General features: G+C 23.7%; 3 non-coding genes across 3 annotated transcripts; all 3 read right to left on the reverse strand.

Annotated features, from left to right (window-relative positions):
• Positions 1–4842: 4842 nt before the first annotated feature.
• On the reverse strand, positions 4843–4961 carry LOC123303645. Its single transcript, XR_006535747.1, has one exon. It is a non-coding gene; the product is annotated as a 5S ribosomal RNA (ribosomal RNA).
• Positions 4962–11331: 6370 nt separating this feature from the next.
• On the reverse strand, positions 11332–11450 carry LOC123303646. The gene has a single exon (XR_006535748.1). It is a non-coding gene; the product is annotated as a 5S ribosomal RNA (ribosomal RNA).
• Positions 11451–17816: 6366 nt separating this feature from the next.
• On the reverse strand, positions 17817–17935 carry LOC123303647. The gene has a single exon (XR_006535749.1). It is a non-coding gene; the product is annotated as a 5S ribosomal RNA (ribosomal RNA).
• Positions 17936–21688: the final 3753 nt, after the last annotated feature.

Consider the following 21688-nt stretch of genomic DNA (forward strand, 5'->3'; position numbering starts at 1 on the left):
ATAAGATTTCATTTTTAGAAAAACTTTTTTTGTCAATAATGAAAACGTATTATTATGAAATGTGTTAATCGAACATTGACAAAATATATTTCATTAGAAAATACTTTTATTTATGCATTAATATCAATAATTAACTATTAAATTAATTTTTTCATAATTATATAAAGAAATTTTATACTGATATAAGTATTTATATATTATAATATTTATTTTAAATATAAAAAAATTTATGACAAAATATATTATTAGAGTATTTGTTGAGATTAATATAAGATTATTTTAAATAAGAATTAATTTATATAATTATTAAAATATTATTAATTTTATGTTATGTAATTTTAATAAAAATAAATAATAATAATAAATATAAAAATTTTTTAACAATTTAAATTTTATATGATCTAAATAATTTTGTTAAGTACGATATGAGAAATCATTGTAAGCTTCGTTAAGAAACTTTGTAATATAAAATAATAATAATAATATTAAATATATAAATAAATAAAATAAATTTGATACATATTTTTAGTTCATTCTGTGTATAAATCAAAGGATACCGAATAATTGGTAACGGATGCGATATATTATAGTATCGAGTATTAAAACATAATATATAAATTTATCTTGTTATTCAAATTTTTTGTTACTTAACTTATGTATTTAGAAAATTTATAATATTATTTATATAATTGACATAAAATCTTATAAATTGAAATTTTATTAATATGTATCAAAAGAAGAGAGTAACGTATTGATATAATATCAAAGGATACTGATTATTTAAATAACGAATACGTCATATATTGTTTGTGTAACAAAGTTCACTTGGCCATCTAGTTGAAAATAACATTTTCAATAGAAAGTTTATATGCTTTTTTTTTTCTTTAATTATTAAAAAAATAAATTGAAATTTAATTCAATCAAATTTTATAATAATTTTTAAAAAATTTTTCCTTTTAAAAAATATTTTGTGATGTTGTGATAATATGTATTAATACAAGTGCATCCTGATACTTTTATCTCTAGTAAAGGTATGAGTATCATGAACAGTTTTGTTATCTAATGATATTATTTTGATAATATTTTGTGTATATTCTTATAATATTTTGTCTAAATATCATCATAATAAAATATTATTTTGATAATATTTTATGAATATTCTTATAATATGTTACCTAAATGTCATCATAATATGATGAATTATTTCCATAATAACATATAAAAAAAAAAAAAAAAAAAAAGAATCATTAATTTATAATTATTTAAATTGATTCTTTAAAAAAATATTATAATATATTATTTATAAAAATAATTTTTACTCTTATTTTAAATAAATTTGTGGCCTTTTATTAAAAGGCCTATGATCGATGTATTATTATTATAAAAATTAATGCAATGTTTTTAATTTATGCTTTCTTTTCAGTTTTCTTTGGTAATAACACTGCTTGAATGTTTGGTAATACACCACCTTGAGCAATTGTTACACCAGATAATAATTTATTTAATTCTTCATCATTACGAATTGCCAATTGTAAATGACGTGGAATGATACGTGTTTTTTTGTTATCACGGGCAGCATTACCAGCTAACTCGAGAACTTCTGCAGCCAAATATTCCATAACAGCAGCCAAATATACTGGGGCACCAGCACCTACTCGTTCAGCATAATTTCCTTTTCGTAATAATCTGTGAATTCTTCCAACAGGAAATTGTAATCCTGCTCGGCTTGATCTTGACTTTGCCTTTCCCTTTACTTTACCACCTTTACCTCGTCCAGACATAGCGAATAAATTTATTTAATTAATATTTTTTTTTGTAAATATAATCACACAGATGTGTACGTTACGGGGATTGTAACATAAATGTTTAAAATGTTATTTGGGTATTTTAATTTATAATATTTATAAAATATAAAACTTTAAAAATAAACCAATCACCTTATAGTATTATTTTCAGCCAATCAGAGAGTAGTATTCATTTTTATTGTTATATCCATCTTCGCGTATATAATACGCTAGTTGTATACACGACACGCTCATACATATACTGACTGGTGTTCTGTAACTATCTGTGTATATTAATTGTTTGTAACAATGCCACCAAAAACAAGTGGAAAAGCAGCAAAAAAAGCTGGCAAAGCTCAAAAAAATATATCAAAGAGTGATAAGAAAAAGAAGAGGAAGCGCAAGGAATCATATGCAATTTACATTTACAAAGTATTAAAACAAGTGCATCCTGATACTGGTATCTCTAGTAAAGCTATGAGTATCATGAACAGTTTTGTTAATGATATTTTTGAACGTATTGCTGCTGAAGCATCACGTTTAGCACATTATAATAAACGTTCAACAATCACAAGTCGGGAAATTCAAACCGCAGTTCGATTATTATTACCTGGTGAATTGGCAAAGCACGCTGTTAGTGAAGGTACTAAAGCTGTTACAAAATATACAAGTTCAAAATAAATAAATCGAAAATATTATTTAATTGATAACATAAAAATACATCAACATATAAAAACGGCTCTCTTTTTAAGAGAGCCATCAAATTTTTTAAATAAGAGTAAATTATTTTTTATATATACAAAAAAATTAAATAAACAATTATTAATATCATATTTAATATAAAATTTTATATATTAATAGCTTGAATATATCTATTATTAGTATATCAATATTATTAATTTTAAATATAATAAAGGATATCGCGGAATATATATCGTAAATCAGTGTAATGCAAATGCATTACATTACCTTTATTATTTTCATTTTACATTTACTACTTGTTTATGTACGCTTATAATTATTAGAAAAATATTTTTAATAATTTTAAAAAATAAATGAAATAATAAAAATTTAATAATAAATTATTTATTGAAAGTATAAAAAATGGTATAGCAAAATCTTTATTTTCTTTGATTAAGGCGAAATGTTTTATTAGTTATAAATTCGATAATCTCCTATCGATACTTGTTACTCTTAACTTGTATATATAAAAAATATAATAGTATATTAATTTATAATAAAATTTTTTCAAAAATTCAATAAGTTATTGTAAAATAAAATAGATAATATACAAATTATAATTTATTATTGCAGATATATTACAATAAAAAAAAAAAATAAAAATATTTGGTAATGTATGTTATAAACAAAATAATTTGTTGTAAACAAATTATATAATATGTTATATTTATTAACAAATTTATTTACTCTTATATAAATAAAATTAGTGGCTTCCCAAAAAGGAAAGCCTGTTTAAATTTATCGGATGTATTAAATATTCTTTAATAAATTTACTAAATATTTTAAGTAAATTATTATATTTTCTTAACCTCCAAAACCATACAAAGTACGACCTTGTCGTTTTAATGCATATACAACATCCATAGCTGTAACTGTTTTACGTTTTGCGTGTTCAGTATATGTAACAGCATCCCGAATAACATTTTCAAGGAATACTTTAAGTACACCACGTGTTTCTTCATAAATTAAACCAGAGATACGTTTTACTCCACCTCGTCGTGCTAAACGACGAATTGCAGGTTTTGTAATACCTTGGATATTATCACGCAAAACTTTTCTATGACGTTTTGCACCCCCTTTTCCAAGACCCTTTCCACCTTTTCCTCTGCCAGTCATTTTAATAAAAAATTATTTACAATATTTTAACGAACGGATAACACGTGTGTTAACCTCACAAGTATTGTAATGTATGTGAGCGCCGGTACAATTGTGCCTTTTTATATAAAGCATTAAAGATTTTTTAAGCCACGCCTATACAATTTGATTAGTCCATACTCTGATAGCTATCCAATAGGATATGACAACAAAAATTTTGAAATTTCATATAAATATAAATACAACACATTTATTTCGCATTTAAACATTTGACTTTGTAGTATCAAATTGTCGAATATAATTTTTAAAATTGTGTGTTTTTTTGTAAAAACATTATTATTTGAAAATGGCTAGAACCAAGCAAACTGCACGTAAATCAACTGGTGGTAAAGCACCAAGAAAACAATTAGCAACGAAAGCTGCACGTAAAAGTGCACCAGCAACTGGTGGAGTAAAAAAACCACACAGATATCGTCCTGGTACAGTAGCTTTACGAGAAATTCGTCGTTATCAAAAAAGTACTGAATTGTTAATTCGTAAATTACCATTCCAACGTTTAGTACGTGAAATTGCACAAGATTTTAAAACCGATTTACGTTTTCAAAGTTCAGCTGTTATGGCATTACAAGAAGCTAGTGAAGCCTATTTAGTAGGTTTATTTGAAGATACCAATTTATGCGCAATTCATGCAAAGCGTGTTACAATTATGCCTAAGGATATACAATTGGCAAGACGTATTCGTGGAGAACGTGCATAAGCGTTTTAAATGACAATTTAAAAAAAAAAAAACAAATAAGAAATATTTTCGGTCCTATATATAGGACCAACATATATTATTAAATAAGAGTATATTATTTTTATTAAAAAATATATATATATATATATATATATATATATATATATATATATATAAATATAAATTATTGAAATAAAATTAAACATTATTAAAATTTTGTTATAATTATAAGCGATTGCTATTTCTAAAAATAAATAAATTTCATAAAATTTATATTATTTTATATTCATTTGAAATATTAAAAAAACTTCTCGCTTTAAAGTAACCATGATATGAGTTATAAATGCAATAAAATTTTATACAAAAAATAATATTTATTTGTTGATGAATAATATAAAAGGTTTACATTTCTAAATAACATATATTTATATATGGTGTGTAAAAAAAAAGAAAAGAAGAAAAATAATTTATATTTTTAATATAAAAAGGCAACCGCACACAGTGTTCCCAAGCGGTCACCCATCCAAGTACTGACTGTGCCCAATGTTGCTTAACTTCGGTGATCGGACGAGAACCGGTGTTTTCAACGTGGTATGGCTGTTGCCAGTAATAAATGAAAATTTTTACAAATATATATTTTTCATAAATATCATTAATATTAAAGTATATTATTAAAATTTTCAATGAAGTAATCAATTTAAATATATACTTATTTATTATACCATATATTTTAAATAAAAATGCAACCGCACACAGTATTCTCAAGTGGCCACCCATCCGTGGTACTGACTGTGGCAAATGTTTCTAAACTATTATTTTATAAAATATTTATACAAAAAATAATTTACTCTTATCAAATATTAATTTGTGGCCTGTATTAAGGCCTATGTTATTTTCATTTTTTAGCAAAAATAATGAAATATTTCAATATATTATTAAAGTAACAGATCATTTCTTTTTTGGTGCTGCTTTTTTAATTTTTGTAGGAGATGATTTGGCAACAGAAGCTTTCTTAGCTTTTGGTGCTTTCGGTTTACGAGCAGGGCTACTTTTGGCAGCGGATTTTGTACTTTTTGCTGGTTTTGCTTTAACTGGTGCTTTTTTTGATGCCGCTGATGATTTTGCAGTAACTTTTTTAGCAGCAGTTGATGATGATGGAGTCGCTTTGCTTTAGGCTTTTTGGCTGCCAATGATGTAGTTGTGGCTTTCTTTTCTTTTGGTGCCCGTTTACTTTTAGCACTCTTTGCTGAACCTTTTGCTCCACTTTCTTTTTTGGATACTTTTGATTTAGCTGAAGAATTAGATGAAGCGGAAGCAGCCAATTTGAATGAACCAGATGCACCTTTACCTTTAGTTTGTACCAAGGCTCCCTCAGTTACAGCAGCTTTTAAATATTTTTTAATAAATGGTGAAATTTTATCAGAATCCACTTTATAATTTGCAGCTAAATATTTTTTAATTGCTTGTAATGATGAACCACCACGTTCTTTTAAATTTTTAATTGCGTTAACAACCATTTCTGATGTACGTGGATGTGTTGGTTTTGAATGTTGTTTTGTACGTTTAGCACCAGAAGCTGTTGCTTTTTTTGTTGGTGTTGTAGAAGCAGCAGTAACCGCAGTTGCTGCAACAGCTGTAGAATTTTCTTCGGCCATATTTTTTACTTTATAAAAATAATGTATTTATTATAAATATTTAAATGATAAAATATAATAATTCTATCAAATAAAAAATAAAGGTTTTCAATTATATCATTATTCACAATAATATAAGTCCCTATGTAAGTCAAAGTACCATGTAGAAAACACATAAAAATTAAATAGTATTTCTAATTTACTGTCGTAGTAAACATGATTTATTTTTTCAATTTCTATAATATATAAAATAATAAATTATAAATTTAATAATAATATTTATTTTATAAATTAAAATATATTTAATTTTTTTATTAACAATTATTAATAAACATAGTTTAATATTAATTATTTCAATCATACAAAACAATAATATTTTTAAGGTAAACTTAAAAAGTATATATTTTTATTTTTTATTTAATATCGATTTATTATAAATTATTAGTATATAAATAATTAAAAAATTTAATATATAAATATATATATTATAGTATAAGATTTCATTTTTAGAAAAACTTTTTTTGTCAATAATGAAAACGTATTATTATGAAATGTGTTAATCGAACATTGACAAAATATATTTCATTAGAAAATACTTTTATTTATGCATTAATATCAATAATTAACTATTAAATTAATTTTTTCATAATTATATAAAGAAATTTTATACTGATATAAGTATTTATATATTATAATATTTATTTTAAATATAAAAAAATTTATGACAAAATATATTATTAGAGTATTTGTTGAGATTAATATAAGATTATTTTAAATAAGAATTAATTTATATAATTATTAAAATATTATTAATTTTATGTTATGTAATTTTAATAAAAATAAATAATAATAATAAATATAAAAATTTTTTAACAATTTAAATTTTATATGATCTAAATAATTTTGTTAAGTACGATATGAGAAATCATTGTAAGCTTCGTTAAGAAACTTTGTAATATAAAATAATAATAATAATATTAAATATATAAATAAATAAAATAAATTTGATACATATTTTTGGTTCATTCTGTGTATAAATCAAAGGATACCGAATAATTGGTAACGGATGCGATATATTATAGTATCGAGTATTAAAACATAATATATAAATTTATCTTGTTATTCAAATTTTTTGTTACTTAACTTATGTATTTAGAAAATTTATAATATTATTTATATAATTGACATAAAATCTTATAAATTGAAATTTTATTAATATGTATCAAAAGAAGAGAGTAACGTATTGATATAATATCAAAGGATACTGATTATTTAAATAACGAATACGTCATATATTGTTTGTGTAACAAAGTTCACTTGGCCATCTAGTTGAAAATAACATTTTCAATAGAAAGTTTATATGCTTTTTTTTTTCTTTAATTATTAAAAAAATAAATTGAAATTTAATTCAATCAAATTTTATAATAATTTTTAAAAAATTTTTCCTTTTAAAAAATATTTTGTGATGTTGTGATAATATGTATTAATACAAGTGCATCCTGATACTTTTATCTCTAGTAAAGGTATGAGTATCATGAACAGTTTTGTTATCTAATGATATTATTTTGATAATATTTTGTGTATATTCTTATAATATTTTGTCTAAATATCATCATAATACAATATTATTTTGATAATATTTTATGAATATTCTTATAATATGTTACCTAAATGTCATCATAATATGATGAATTATTTCCATAATAACATATAAAAAAGAAAAAAAAAAAAAAAGAATCATTAATTTATAATTATTTAAATTGATTCTTTAAAAAAATATTATAATATATTATTTATAAAAATAATTTTTACTCTTATTTTAAATAAATTTGTGGCCTTTTATTAAAAGGCCTATGATCGATGTATTATTATTATAAAAATTAATGCAATGTTTTTAATTTATGCTTTCTTTTCAGTTTTCTTTGGTAATAACACTGCTTGAATGTTTGGTAATACACCACCTTGAGCAATTGTTACACCAGATAATAATTTATTTAATTCTTCATCATTACGAATTGCCAATTGTAAATGACGTGGAATGATACGTGTTTTTTTGTTATCACGGGCAGCATTACCAGCTAACTCGAGAACTTCTGCAGCCAAATATTCCATAACAGCAGCCAAATATACTGGGGCACCAGCACCTACTCGTTCAGCATAATTTCCTTTTCGTAATAATCTGTGAATTCTTCCAACAGGAAATTGTAATCCTGCTCGGCTTGATCTTGACTTTGCCTTTCCCTTTACTTTACCACCTTTACCTCGTCCAGACATAGCGAATAAATTTATTTAATTAATATTTTTTTTTGTAAATATAATCACACAGATGTGTACGTTACGGGGATTGTAACATAAATGTTTAAAATGTTATTTGGGTATTTTAATTTATAATATTTATAAAATATAAAACTTTAAAAATAAACCAATCACCTTATAGTATTATTTTCAGCCAATCAGAGAGTAGTATTCATTTTTATTGTTATATCCATCTTCGCGTATATAATACGCTAGTTGTATACACGACACGCTCATACATATACTGACTGGTGTTCTGTAACTATCTGTGTATATTAATTGTTTGTAACAATGCCACCAAAAACAAGTGGAAAAGCAGCAAAAAAAGCTGGCAAAGCTCAAAAAAATATATCATATCAAAGAGTGATAAGAAAAAGAAGAGGAAGCGCAAGGAATCATATGCAATTTACATTTACAAAGTATTAAAACAAGTGCATCCTGATACTGGTATCTCTAGTAAAGCTATGAGTATCATGAACAGTTTTGTTAATGATATTTTTGAACGTATTGCTGCTGAAGCATCACGTTTAGCACATTATAATAAACGTTCAACAATCACAAGTCGGGAAATTCAAACCGCAGTTCGATTATTATTACCTGGTGAATTGGCAAAGCACGCTGTTAGTGAAGGTACTAAAGCTGTTACAAAATATACAAGTTCAAAATAAATAAATCGAAAATATTATTTAATTGATAACATAAAAATACATCAACATATAAAAACGGCTCTCTTTTTAAGAGAGCCATCAAATTTTTTAAATAAGAGTAAATTATTTTTATATATACAAAAAAATTAAATAAACAATTATTAATATCATATTTAATATAAAATTTTATATATTAATAGCTTGAATATATCTATTATTAGTATATCAATATTATTAATTTTAAATATAATAAAGGATATCGCGGAATATATATCGTAAATCAGTGTAATGCAAATGCATTACATTACCTTTATTATTTTCATTTTACATTTACTACTTGTTTATGTACGCTTATAATTATTAGAAAAATATTTTTAATAATTTTAAAAAATAAATGAAATAATAAAAATTTAATAATAAATTATTTATTGAAAGTATAAAAAATGGTATAGCAAAATCTTTATTTTCTTTGATTAAGGCGAAATGTTTTATTAGTTATAAATTCGATAATCTCCTATCGATACTTGTTACTCTTAACTTGTATATATAAAAAATATAATAGTATATTAATTTATAATAAAATTTTTTCAAAAATTCAATAAGTTATTGTAAAATAAAATAGATAATATACAAATTATAATTTATTATTGCAGATATATTACAATAAAAAAAAAAAATAAAAATATTTGGTAATGTATGTTATAAACAAAATAATTTGTTGTAAACAAATTATATAATATGTTATATTTATTAACAAATTTATTTACTCTTATATAAATAAAATTAGTGGCTTCCCAAAAAGGAAAGCCTGTTTAAATTTATCGGATGTATTAAATATTCTTTAATAAATTTACTAAATATTTTAAGTAAATTATTATATTTTCTTAACCTCCAAAACCATACAAAGTACGACCTTGTCGTTTTAATGCATATACAACATCCATAGCTGTAACTGTTTTACGTTTTGCGTGTTCAGTATATGTAACAGCATCCCGAATAACATTTTCAAGGAATACTTTAAGTACACCACGTGTTTCTTCATAAATTAAACCAGAGATACGTTTTACTCCACCTCGTCGTGCTAAACGACGAATTGCAGGTTTTGTAATACCTTGGATATTATCACGCAAAACTTTTCTATGACGTTTTGCACCCCCTTTTCCAAGACCCTTTCCACCTTTTCCTCTGCCAGTCATTTTAATAAAAAATTATTTACAATATTTTAACGAACGGATAACACGTGTGTTAACCTCACAAGTATTGTAATGTATGTGAGCGCCGGTACAATTGTGCCTTTTTATATAAAGCATTAAAGATTTTTTAAGCCACGCCTATACAATTTGATTAGTCCATACTCTGATAGCTATCCAATAGGATATGACAACAAAAATTTTGAAATTTCATATAAATATAAATACAACACATTTATTTCGCATTTAAACATTTGACTTTGTAGTATCAAATTGTCGAATATAATTTTTAAAATTGTGTGTTTTTTTGTAAAAACATTATTATTTGAAAATGGCTAGAACCAAGCAAACTGCACGTAAATCAACTGGTGGTAAAGCACCAAGAAAACAATTAGCAACGAAAGCTGCACGTAAAAGTGCACCAGCAACTGGTGGAGTAAAAAAACCACACAGATATCGTCCTGGTACAGTAGCTTTACGAGAAATTCGTCGTTATCAAAAAAGTACTGAATTGTTAATTCGTAAATTACCATTCCAACGTTTAGTACGTGAAATTGCACAAGATTTTAAAACCGATTTACGTTTTCAAAGTTCAGCTGTTATGGCATTACAAGAAGCTAGTGAAGCCTATTTAGTAGGTTTATTTGAAGATACCAATTTATGCGCAATTCATGCAAAGCGTGTTACAATTATGCCTAAGGATATACAATTGGCAAGACGTATTCGTGGAGAACGTGCATAAGCGTTTTAAATGACAATTTAAAAAAAAAAAAACAAATAAGAAATATTTTCGGTCCTATATATAGGACCAACATATATTATTAAATAAGAGTATATTATTTTTATTAAAAAATATATATATATATATATATATATATATATATATATATATATATATAAATATAAATTATTGAAATAAAATTAAACATTATTAAAATTTTGTTATAATTATAAGCGATTGCTATTTCTAAAAATAAATAAATTTCATAAAATTTATATTATTTTATATTCATTTGAAATATTAAAAAAACTTCTCGCTTTAAAGTAACCATGATATGAGTTATAAATGCAATAAAATTTTATACAAAAAATAATATTTATTTGTTGATGAATAATATAAAAGGTTTACATTTCTAAATAACATATATTTATATATGGTGTGTAAAAAAAAAGAAAAGAAGAAAAATAATTTATATTTTTAATATAAAAAGGCAACCGCACACAGTGTTCCCAAGCGGTCACCCATCCAAGTACTGACTGTGCCCAATGTTGCTTAACTTCGGTGATCGGACGAGAACCGGTGTTTTCAACGTGGTATGGCTGTTGCCAGTAATAAATGAAAATTTTTACAAATATATATTTTTCATAAATATCATTAATATTAAAGTATATTATTAAAATTTTCAATGAAGTAATCAATTTAAATATATACTTATTTATTATACCATATATTTTAAATAAAAATGCAACCGCACACAGTATTCTCAAGTGGCCACCCATCCGTGGTACTGACTGTGGCAAATGTTTCTAAACTATTATTTTATAAAATATTTATACAAAAAATAATTTACTCTTATCAAATATTAATTTGTGGCCTGTATTAAGGCCTATGTTATTTTCATTTTTTAGCAAAAATAATGAAATATTTCAATATATTATTAAAGTAACAGATCATTTCTTTTTTGGTGCTGCTTTTTTAATTTTTGTAGGAGATGATTTGGCAACAGAAGCTTTCTTAGCTTTTGGTGCTTTCGGTTTACGAGCAGGGCTACTTTTGGCAGCGGATTTTGTACTTTTTGCTGGTTTTGCTTTAACTGGTGCTTTTTTTGATGCCGCTGATGATTTTGCAGTAACTTTTTTAGCAGCAGTTGATGATGATGGAGTCGCTTTTTTTGCTTTAGGCTTTTTGGCTGCCAATGATGTAGTTGTGGCTTTCTTTTCTTTTGGTGCCCGTTTACTTTTAGCACTCTTTGCTGAACCTTTTGCTCCACTTTCTTTTTTGGATACTTTTGATTTAGCTGAAGAATTAGATGAAGCGGAAGCAGCCAATTTGAATGAACCAGATGCACCTTTACCTTTAGTTTGTACCAAGGCTCCCTCAGTTACAGCAGCTTTTAAATATTTTTTAATAAATGGTGAAATTTTATCAGAATCCACTTTATAATTTGCAGCTAAATATTTTTTAATTGCTTGTAATGATGAACCACCACGTTCTTTTAAATTTTTAATTGCGTTAACAACCATTTCTGATGTACGTGGATGTGTTGGTTTTGAATGTTGTTTTGTACGTTTAGCACCAGAAGCTGTTGCTTTTTTTGTTGGTGTTGTAGAAGCAGCAGTAACCGCAGTTGCTGCAACAGCTGTAGAATTTTCTTCGGCCATATTTTTTACTTTATAAAAATAATGTATTTATTATAAATATTTAAATGATAAAATATAATAATTCTATCAAATAAAAAATAAAGGTTTTCAATTATATCATTATTCACAATAATATAAGTCCCTATGTAAGTCAAAGTACCATGTAGAAAACACATAAAAATTAAATAGTATTTCTAATTTACTGTCGTAGTAAACATGATTTATTTTTTCAATTTCTATAATATATAAAATAATAAATTATAAATTTAATAATAATATTTATTTTATAAATTAAAATATATTTAATTTTTTTATTAACAATTATTAATAAACATAGTTTAATATTAATTATTTCAATCATACAAAACAATAATATTTTTAAGGTAAACTTAAAAAGTATATATTTTTATTTTTTATTTAATATCGATTTATTATAAATTATTAGTATATAAATAATTAAAAAATTTAATATATAAATATATATATTATAGTATAAGATTTCATTTTTAGAAAAACTTTTTTTGTCAATAATGAAAACGTATTATTATGAAATGTGTTAATCGAACATTGACAAAATATATTTCATTAGAAAATACTTTTATTTATGCATTAATATCAATAATTAACTATTAAATTAATTTTTTCATAATTATATAAAGAAATTTTATACTGATATAAGTATTTATATATTATAATATTTATTTTAAATATAAAAAAATTTATGACAAAATATATTATTAGAGTATTTGTTGAGATTAATATAAGATTATTTTAAATAAGAATTAATTTATATAATTATTAAAATATTATTAATTTTATGTTATGTAATTTTAATAAAAATAAATAATAATAATAAATATAAAAATTTTTTAACAATTTAAATTTTATATGATCTAAATAATTTTGTTAAGTACGATATGAGAAATCATTGTAAGCTTCGTTAAGAAACTTTGTAATATAAAATAATAATAATAATATTAAATATATAAATAAATAAAATAAATTTGATACATATTTTTGGTTCATTCTGTGTATAAATCAAAGGATACCGAATAATTGGTAACGGATGCGATATATTATAGTATCGAGTATTAAAACATAATATATAAATTTATCTTGTTATTCAAATTTTTTGTTACTTAACTTATGTATTTAGAAAATTTATAATATTATTTATATAATTGACATAAAATCTTATAAATTGAAATTTTATTAATATGTATCAAAAGAAGAGAGTAACGTATTGATATAATATCAAAGGATACTGATTATTTAAATAACGAATACGTCATATATTGTTTGTGTAACAAAGTTCACTTGGCCATCTAGTTGAAAATAACATTTTCAATAGAAAGTTTATATGCTTTTTTTTTTCTTTAATTATTAAAAAAATAAATTGAAATTTAATTCAATCAAATTTTATAATAATTTTTAAAAAATTTTTCCTTTTAAAAAATATTTTGTGATGTTGTGATAATATGTATTAATACAAGTGCATCCTGATACTTTTATCTCTAGTAAAGGTATGAGTATCATGAACAGTTTTGTTATCTAATGATATTATTTTGATAATATTTTGTGTATATTCTTATAATATTTTGTCTAAATATCATCATAATACAATATTATTTTGATAATATTTTATGAATATTCTTATAATATGTTACCTAAATGTCATCATAATATGATGAATTATTTCCATAATAACATATAAAAAAAAAAAAAAAAAAAAAGAATCATTAATTTATAATTATTTAAATTGATTCTTTAAAAAAATATTATAATATATTATTTATAAAAATAATTTTTACTCTTATTTTAAATAAATTTGTGGCCTTTTATTAAAAGGCCTATGATCGATGTATTATTATTATAAAAATTAATGCAATGTTTTTAATTTATGCTTTCTTTTCAGTTTTCTTTGGTAATAACACTGCTTGAATGTTTGGTAATACACCACCTTGAGCAATTGTTACACCAGATAATAATTTATTTAATTCTTCATCATTACGAATTGCCAATTGTAAATGACGTGGAATGATACGTGTTTTTTTGTTATCACGGGCAGCATTACCAGCTAACTCGAGAACTTCTGCAGCCAAATATTCCATAACAGCAGCCAAATATACTGGGGCACCAGCACCTACTCGTTCAGCATAATTTCCTTTTCGTAATAATCTGTGAATTCTTCCAACAGGAAATTGTAATCCTGCTCGGCTTGATCTTGACTTTGCCTTTCCCTTTACTTTACCACCTTTACCTCGTCCAGACATAGCGAATAAATTTATTTAATTAATATTTTTTTTTGTAAATATAATCACACAGATGTGTACGTTACGGGGATTGTAACATAAATGTTTAAAATGTTATTTGGGTATTTTAATTTATAATATTTATAAAATATAAAACTTTAAAAATAAACCAATCACCTTATAGTATTATTTTCAGCCAATCAGAGAGTAGTATTCATTTTTATTGTTATATCCATCTTCGCGTATATAATACGCTAGTTGTATACACGACACGCTCATACATATACTGACTGGTGTTCTGTAACTATCTGTGTATATTAATTGTTTGTAACAATGCCACCAAAAACAAGTGGAAAAGCAGCAAAAAAAGCTGGCAAAGCTCAAAAAAATATATCAAAGAGTGATAAGAAAAAGAAGAGGAAGCGCAAGGAATCATATGCAATTTACATTTACAAAGTATTAAAACAAGTGCATCCTGATACTGGTATCTCTAGTAAAGCTATGAGTATCATGAACAGTTTTGTTAATGATATTTTTGAACGTATTGCTGCTGAAGCATCACGTTTAGCACATTATAATAAACGTTCAACAATCACAAGTCGGGAAATTCAAACCGCAGTTCGATTATTATTACCTGGTGAATTGGCAAAGCACGCTGTTAGTGAAGGTACTAAAGCTGTTACAAAATATACAAGTTCAAAATAAATAAATCGAAAATATTATTTAATTGATAACATAAAAATACATCAACATATAAAAACGGCTCTCTTTTTAAGAGAGCCATCAAATTTTTTAAATAAGAGTAAATTATTTTTATATATACAAAAAAATTAAATAAACAATTATTAATATCATATTTAATATAAAATTTTATATATTAATAGCTTGAATATATCTATTATTAGTATATCAATATTATTAATTTTAAATATAATAAAGGATATCGCGGAATATATATCGTAAATCAGTGTAATGCAAATGCATTACATTACCTTTATTATTTTCATTTTACATTTACTACTTGTTTATGTACGCTTATAATTATTAGAAAAATATTTTTAATAATTTTAAAAAATAAATGAAATAATAAAAATTTAATAATAAATTATTTATTGAAAGTATAAAAAATGGTATAGCAAAATCTTTATTTTCTTTGATTAAGGCGAAATGTTTTATTAGTTATAAATTCGATAATCTCCTATCGATACTTGTTACTCTTAACTTGTATATATAAAAAATATAATAGTATATTAATTTATAATAAAATTTTTTCAAAAATTCAATAAGTTATTGTAAAATAAAATAGATAATATACAAATTATAATTTATTATTGCAGATATATTACAATAAAAAAAAAAAATAAAAATATTTGGTAATGTATGTTATAAACAAAATAATTTGTTGTAAACAAATTATATAATATGTTATATTTATTAACAAATTTATTTACTCTTATATAAATAAAATTAGTGGCTTCCCAAAAAGGAAAGCCTGTTTAAATTTATCGGATGTATTAAATATTCTTTAATAAATTTACTAAATATTTTAAGTAAATTATTATATTTTCTTAACCTCCAAAACCATACAAAGTACGACCTTGTCGTTTTAATGCATATACAACATCCATAGCTGTAACTGTTTTACGTTTTGCGTGTTCAGTATATGTAACAGCATCCCGAATAACATTTTCAAGGAATACTTTAAGTACACCACGTGTTTCTTCATAAATTAAACCAGAGATACGTTTTACTCCACCTCGTCGTGCTAAACGACGAATTGCAGGTTTTGTAATACCTTGGATATTATCACGCAAAACTTTTCTATGACGTTTTGCACCCCCTTTTCCAAGACCCTTTCCACCTTTTCCTCTGCCAGTCATTTTAATAAAAAATTATTTACAATATTTTAACGAACGGATAACACGTGTGTTAACCTCACAAGTATTGTAATGTATGTGAGCGCCGGTACAATTGTGCCTTTTTATATAAAGCATTAAAGATTTTTTAAGCCACGCCTATACAATTTGATTAGTCCATACTCTGATAGCTATCCAATAGGATATGACAACAAAAATTTTGAAATTTCATATAAATATAAATACAACACATTTATTTCGCATTTAAACATTTGACTTTGTAGTATCAAATTGTCGAATATAATTTTTAAAATTGTGTGTTTTTTTGTAAAAACATTATTATTTGAAAATGGCTAGAACCAAGCAAACTGCACGTAAATCAACTGGTGGTAAAGCACCAAGAAAACAATTAGCAACGAAAGCTGCACGTAAAAGTGCACCAGCAACTGGTGGAGTAAAAAAACCACACAGATATCGTCCTGGTACAGTAGCTTTACGAGAAATTCGTCGTTATCAAAAAAGTACTGAATTGTTAATTCGTAAATTACCATTCCAACGTTTAGTACGTGAAATTGCACAAGATTTTAAAACCGATTTACGTTTTCAAAGTTCAGCTGTTATGGCATTACAAGAAGCTAGTGAAGCCTATTTAGTAGGTTTATTTGAAGATACCAATTTATGCGCAATTCATGCAAAGCGTGTTACAATTATGCCTAAGGATATACAATTGGCAAGACGTATTCGTGGAGAACGTGCATAAGCGTTTTAAATGACAATTTAAAAAAAAAAAAACAAATAAGAAATATTTTCGGTCCTATATATAGGACCAACATATATTATTAAATAAGAGTATATTATTTTTATTAAAAAATATATATATATATATATATATATATATATATATATATATATATAAATATAAATTATTGAAATAAAATTAAACATTATTAAAATTTTGTTATAATTATAAGCGATTGCTATTTCTAAAAATAAATAAATTTCATAAAATTTATATTATTTTATATTCATTTGAAATATTAAAAAAACTTCTCGCTTTAAAGTAACCATGATATGAGTTATAAATGCAATAAAATTTTATACAAAAAATAATATTTATTTGTTGATGAATAATATAAAAGGTTTACATTTCTAAATAACATATATTTATATATGGTGTGTAAAAAAAAAGAAAAGAAGAAAAATAATTTATATTTTTAATATAAAAAGGCAACCGCACACAGTGTTCCCAAGCGGTCACCCATCCAAGTACTGACTGTGCCCAATGTTGCTTAACTTCGGTGATCGGACGAGAACCGGTGTTTTCAACGTGGTATGGCTGTTGCCAGTAATAAATGAAAATTTTTACAAATATATATTTTTCATAAATATCATTAATATTAAAGTATATTATTAAAATTTTTAATGAAGTAATCAATTTAAATATATACTTATTTATTATACCATATATTTTAAATAAAAATGCAACCGCACACAGTATTCTCAAGTGGCCACCCATCCGTGGTACTGACTGTGGCAAATGTTTCTAAACTATTATTTTATAAAATATTTATACAAAAAATAATTTACTCTTATCAAATATTAATTTGTGGCCTGTATTAAGGCCTATGTTATTTTCATTTTTTAGCAAAAATAATGAAATATTTCAATATATTATTAAAGTAACAGATCATTTCTTTTTTGGTGCTGCTTTTTTAATTTTTGTAGGAGATGATTTGGCAACAGAAGCTTTCTTAGCTTTTGGTGCTTTCGGTTTACGAGCAGGGCTACTTTTGGCAGCGGATTTTGTACTTTTTGCTGGTTTTGCTTTAACTGGTGCTTTTTTTGATGCCGCTGATGATTTTGCAGTAACTTTTTTAGCAGCAGTTGATGATGATGGAGTCGCTTTTTTTGCTTTAGGCTTTTTGGCTGCCAATGATGTAGTTGTGGCTTTCTTTTCTTTTGGTGCCCGTTTACTTTTAGCACTCTTTGCTGAACCTTTTGCTCCACTTTCTTTTTTGGATACTTTTGATTTAGCTGAAGAATTAGATGAAGCGGAAGCAGCCAATTTGAATGAACCAGATGCACCTTTACCTTTAGTTTGTACCAAGGCTCCCTCAGTTACAGCAGCTTTTAAATATTTTTTAATAAATGGTGAAATTTTATCAGAATCCACTTTATAATTTGCAGCTAAATATTTTTTAATTGCTTGTAATGATGAACCACCACGTTCTTTTAAATTTTTAATTGCGTTAACAACCATTTCTGATGTACGTGGATGTGTTGGTTTTGAATGTTGTTTTGTACGTTTAGCACCAGAAGCTGTTGCTTTTTTTGTTGGTGTTGTAGAAGCAGCAGTAACCGCAGTTGCTGCAACAGCTGTAGAATTTTCTTCGGCCATATTTTTTACTTTATAAAAATAATGTATTTATTATAAATATTTAAATGATAAAATATAATAATTCTATCAAATAAAAAATAAAGGTTTTCAATTATATCATTATTCACAATAATATAAGTCCCTATGTAAGTCAAAGTACCATGTAGAAAACACATAAAAATTAAATAGTATTTCTAATTTACTGTCGTAGTAAACATGATTTATTTTTTCAATTTCTATAATATATAAAATAATAAATTATAAATTTAATAATAATATTTATTTTATAAATTAAAATATATTTAATTTTTTTATTAACAATTATTAATAAACATAGTTTAATATTAATTATTTCAATCATACAAAACAATAATATTTTTAAGGTAAACTTAAAAAGTATATATTTTTATTTTTTATTTAATATCGATTTATTATAAATTATTAGTATATAAATAATTAAAAAATTTAATATATAAATATATATATTATAGTATAAGATTTCATTTTTAGAAAAACTTTTTTTGTCAATAATGAAAACGTATTATTATGAAATGTGTTAATCGAACATTGACAAAATATATTTCATTAGAAAATACTTTTATTTATGCATTAATATCAATAATTAACTATTAAATTAATTTTTTCATAATTATATAAAGAAATTTTATACTGATATAAGTATTTATATATTATAATATTTATTTTAAATATAAAAAAATTTATGACAAAATATATTATTAGAGTATTTGTTGAGATTAATATAAGATTATTTTAAATAAGAATTAATTTATATAATTATTAAAATATTATTAATTTTATGTTATGTAATTTTAATAAAAATAAATAATAATAATAAATATAAAAATTTTTTAACAATTTAAATTTTATATGATCTAAATAATTTTGTTAAGTACGATATGAGAAATCATTGTAAGCTTCGTTAAGAAACTTTGTAATATAAAATAATAATAATAATATTAAATATATAAATAAATAAAATAAATTTGATACATATTTTTGGTTCATTCTGTGTATAAATCAAAGGATACCGAATAATTGGTAACGGATGCGATATATTATAGTATCGAGTATTAAAACATAATATATAAATTTATCTTGTTATTCAAATTTTTTGTTACTTAACTTATGTATTTAGAAAATTTATAATATTATTTATATAATTGACATAAAATCTTATAAATTGAAATTTTATTAATATGTATCAAAAGAAGAGAGTAACGTATTGATATAATATCAAAGGATACTGATTATTTAAATAACGAATACGTCATATATTGTTTGTGTAACAAAGTTCACTTGGCCATCTAGTTGAAAATAACATTTTCAATAGAAAGTTTATATGCTTTTTTTTTTCTTTAATTATTAAAAAAATAAATTGAAATTTAATTCAATCAAATTTTATAATAATTTTTAAAAAATTTTTCCTTTTAAAAAATATTTTGTGATGTTGTGATAATATGTATTAATACAAGTGCATCCTGATACTTTTATCTCTAGTAAAGGTATGAGTATCATGAACAGTTTTGTTATCTAATGATATTATTTTGATAATATTTTGTGTATATTCTTATAATATTTTGTCTAAATATCATCATAATACAATATTATTTTGATAATATTTTATGAATATTCTTATAATATGTTACCTAAATGTCATCATAATATGATGAATTATTTCCATAATAACATATAAAAAAGAAAAAAAAAAAAAAGAATCATTAATTTATAATTATTTAAATTGATTCTTTAAAAAAATATTATAATATATTATTTATAAAAATAATTTTTACTCTTATTTTAAATAAATTTGTGGCCTTTTATTAAAAGGCCTATGATCGATGTATTATTATTATAAAAATTAATGCAATGTTTTTAATTTATGCTTTCTTTTCAGTTTTCTTTGGTAATAACACTGCTTGAATGTTTGGTAATACACCACCTTGAGCAATTGTTACACCAGATAATAATTTATTTAATTCTTCATCATTACGAATTGCCAATTGTAAATGACGTGGAATGATACGTGTTTTTTTGTTATCACGGGCAGCATTACCAGCTAACTCGAGAACTTCTGCAGCCAAATATTCCATAACAGCAGCCAAATATACTGGGGCACCAGCACCTACTCGTTCAGCATAATTTCCTTTTCGTAATAATCTGTGAATTCTTCCAACAGGAAATTGTAATCCTGCTCGGCTTGATCTTGACTTTGCCTTTCCCTTTACTTTACCACCTTTACCTCGTCCAGACATAGCGAATAAATTTATTTAATTAATATTTTTTTTTGTAAATATAATCACACAGATGTGTACGTTACGGGGATTGTAACATAAATGTTTAAAATGTTATTTGGGTATTTTAATTTATAATATTTATAAAATATAAAACTTTAAAAATAAACCAATCACCTTATAGTATTATTTTCAGCCAATCAGAGAGTAGTATTCATTTTTATTGTTATATCCATCTTCGCGTATATAATACGCTAGTTGTATACACGACACGCTCATACATATACTGACTGGTGTTCTGTAACTATCTGTGTATATTAATTGTTTGTAACAATGCCACCAAAAACAAGTGGAAAAGCAGCAAAAAAAGCTGGCAAAGCTCAAAAAAATATATCAAAGAGTGATAAGAAAAAGAAGAGGAAGCGCAAGGAATCATATGCAATTTACATTTACAAAGTATTAAAACAA

Source organism: Chrysoperla carnea, assembly GCF_905475395.1.
Source record: "Chrysoperla carnea chromosome X unlocalized genomic scaffold, inChrCarn1.1 SUPER_X_unloc_114, whole genome shotgun sequence".
Lineage (NCBI taxonomy): Eukaryota > Metazoa > Arthropoda > Insecta > Neuroptera > Chrysopidae > Chrysoperla > Chrysoperla carnea.